The 3,416-nt window shown below is 45.6% G+C and overlaps 2 pseudogenes; both read left to right on the top strand.

Annotated features, from left to right (window-relative positions):
* The window catches only part of LOC126496107 (mitochondrial import inner membrane translocase subunit Tim29-like), a 5,864-nt pseudogene extending 5,727 nt beyond the window's left edge, over window positions 1–137 (top strand).
* Window positions 138–585: 448 nt separating this feature from the next.
* LOC126496108 (mitochondrial import inner membrane translocase subunit Tim29-like) lies at window positions 586–1,104 on the top strand (annotated as a pseudogene).
* Window positions 1,105–3,416: the final 2,312 nt, after the last annotated feature.

Here is a 3,416-nt window from a genome sequence, read left to right as displayed (position 1 = left end):
CTGGTCCAGTGGGCGCAGTGAAGCAGGAAGATAGGCAAGTGGTGGCAGCAAAGTGTGGGTGAGAGCGTGACTGGGCACTTGGGCCTGTGCGCTGCTTCCAGATGACTCCGAGAGTAGATGTGGTAGTGCCCGACTGATGTGGGAGTGTCATATATCAATCTGTCGATTTCATTGGTTAAGCAATAAAGAAACTGCTTGCCCTGATAGGTTAAAACACAGGTGGGAGGAGTAAACAGGAGGAAGAGGAAGTGAGGTAAGACTCCTCAGACAGACTGACAGCTCTGCTCTCTGGAGCAGAGCCACCATGCTCAGCTCTCCCAGACAACTCCGACCCAGGATGGATGTAGGCTAGAATCTTCCTGGTAAGCGCACCTTGGGGTGCTTACACACATTATTAGAAATGGGCTAAATTAATATGTGAGAATTAGCCTAGCAGAGGCTAGATAGAAATGGGCAAGCAGTGTTTAAAAGAATATAGTTTGTGTGTTGTTATTTCGGGCATAAGCTAGCCAGGCGGCTGGGGTGCTGGGGACGCAGCCCCGCCACTCTTATTTCAACACCCAACCCGGCAGCGTGGCCCCGGACATGGGGCTGCTGAGCGGCGGCGTGGCCTGCTGTGCCCTGGCGCCCAGCGAGGCGGCCTTCGAGCATCGGGATCTCTCTTGCTGCTGGTGCCTCTTGTGGCTGAGGGGCTGTGGGCTCTGGGGCTCTGCTCGCTGGTGTACGAGGCGGCCTTCAATCCCAGGCTGGCCTCTGTCAGGCCCGCTGCTGCTACCTGAAGCCATGCTGGATCGACTTCCCCAGCCGTGTCCTCGACGTGGGCTTCGTGGGCTGTTGGTGGATTCTGGGGAACCACACGCATGATTGTGACATGAACGAGACAAGTTTCTCCACCTGCCTGCACACCTCTGTGTCGTCGGGCCCCATCAGCTGCACTCTGAGGACAACGAGAGGCTATTCGAGGTGAAGTTCAAGCCTGTCCTGCTCACCGATGACCAGGTGGGCCAGGCGCTGTGTGAAGAGCGGGTGTTGCAGAAGGAGATAAAGGATAGATTGGCTCTGAGCGAGGCCTATTCATTGGTGCAATCCCAGGTTTCCAGATGAAGCCCAAGGAGCCCCCGCGTCTCTAGGTTCAGGCAAACTGTTGGCCACGGATGATGCAGTGGATGAGATGGGTGGAGATAAACCCCACTCATTGTGGTTTTGCGGGAAGTCCTTCTGGCACTGTTTTCTCCATTAGCTGAAGCTGATTGAAAGCCTTCCTGGTCTTGGTGATGGAGAAGAAAGGAAGGACTGGTCTTGGAGATGGAGCATATGACAGTATCATGTTTATAACCACCAGAACTATGAGTAAGGAGCCTGTATTGTGTAGCCTGCTGTACCTAGGAATTGTACTTCAGTGCTGGAGCGCTTGCTTAGCATAGTCTGGCTTCTATTCCCAGCACTGCAAAACAGAAAAAAAAATGAACTTTTGGTTTGTAGTTATTGTTTATTTGGTTGGTTTTTGAGATCAGGATTCCAATATGGCCTAGACTGTCCCTGAATCCTGCCTAAGCTCCAGTCCACCACAGTGTACATACATGGCCCACGCATAAGTTCTATTCATGGGGCTACAAAGACATCCTGATTGCCGGTAACTCCCAACATGCTAAGACATAGTCACATTTTTTTCAAGTGTTTGTATGATTTTTTAAGAAAGATCTGGCTGTGTTGCCCAGCCTAGTCTAGAGTTCATGGGCAAAAGTAGTCTTTCCCGAAGCTGGATAGCTCAGTATTCAAGAGTACTGACAGCTCTGCCCTTCCAGAGAGCCTTGATTCACATCCCCCCATTCTCATAGGGGTTCACAAACATCTATAACTTCAGTTTAGAGAATCTGACCTTTCTCTTCTGAATTCCTTGGGCACTAGGCAGGCATGTGATGTACAGACGTGTGTGCAGACTAAACACGTACATTTAAAAAACGACCCTTCTAAATAGTCTTCCAAGGTTGAGACTACAATAATTTTCCATACACTTTTATACCCCAAGACAAAAGGAGGGGAAGAAGGCACAAGACTGCTTTAATGTGATACCAAGGACAACCAGAGCAGTTGCTGGCTTCCATACTTTGAGACATCAAGACATTAATTTATGAGGAAAGCATTCTGTTGTTTTGGCAGTGAACCCACCCTAGACCGAGGATCCTGAAGGCAGCCACTCCCTAGGTCAAACCTCTAATTCATAAGAAGTAGCAGAAATATGTTTGAATTCTCTGACCTTTAGTCAGGGTGGCGAAAGATAAACACCTCTATGGGCCATCTTAATGTCCAATACACCAAGTAACCACTCCCTAGGTCAAGGAGTATATTGACAGTTATTATCAACAACTTGGAGCAACCTCAAACTCTGACCTTTAGACAAGGTGGAATAGTCTCACAGTTTTTGGGCCTCCATACATCTTAAAGTTTTAAAACACTAAAATAAAAATTTTAAATCACTTCCAAAACAAATACAGTCTAAGCTTGAACAGCTACAGCAAGCAGCAGAACCAGCGCTGCTCTGTACGTATGCCAGCCCCACATCTTACATACCAAGACTAATGGGTAGAGTAACAATCAAAATAACAATTAAAAAAATAGCATATGAGAGACTACACCAAAGACTGAAAATAGAACTAGACTAGACCAAAGACTAAAAATAGAGAAAAGCTTAAAAAAAAACCTTGGAGTTTCATTTAATGAAAAACAAGATTTTTAAAAGACAGATCATATTTTTATGCTCATGGAAGATTCTGATAGAAAATTTGTTATATGAGGGAAAGGGAATAAACATGCCTCATAAATCTATGATAACAAAAATAATGATCCCACCTATCAGAATACTCTGATCAGAGACAAATTCACGTCTTCTCTCCAGAACTTATAGCCTTTTACTTAATGTCTATGTTTCCATCCTTTGCTCTTTAGGCCTTGTCCTGAAATTCCCAGAAACATCTACCTAACTAATTAAAACTTCCACCAGGACCTGTGGTCTCTAGATTTTCAAAATTCTCTATTTTCCTTCTGCTTCCCAATGATGACGAAAACCTCCCCCATTTGTCTGAACTTCCTGCTATCCCTCAGATTAAACAAAAGCACCACAACTGACTCCAGGCCAAATGACCAAGTTTAAATAGACGCCTTACTTTCAGCTCCCTCAGATAATTTCTCTATTCCCCTGTAGAAAATCTTACAGGTATACACATCATCACATAAAATTCCCTACTCTGTGTCCTATCTAATCAAGTCCTCATAAAGTAATGAGCTTCCAAGAACCAAAGTACATGAGCTCAGTCCCAAGACTGCAGTAATACTAAACCTGAAACTTCAGACTGAATGCCCCTTTCTCCGTGAGTATCACCATCACCAACTCAGTTCTGTTGGACTTAATACAGAAA

This window comes from Alexandromys fortis, unplaced genomic scaffold (genome assembly GCF_014885135.2).
Source record: "Alexandromys fortis isolate MF-2015 unplaced genomic scaffold, M_Fortis_MF-2015_v1.1 scaffold_1180, whole genome shotgun sequence".
Classification (NCBI taxonomy): Eukaryota; Metazoa; Chordata; class Mammalia; order Rodentia; family Cricetidae; genus Alexandromys; species Alexandromys fortis.
The sequence above is the reverse complement of the archived record's forward strand: the minus strand, read 5'-3'. Positions and strand labels throughout refer to the sequence as shown.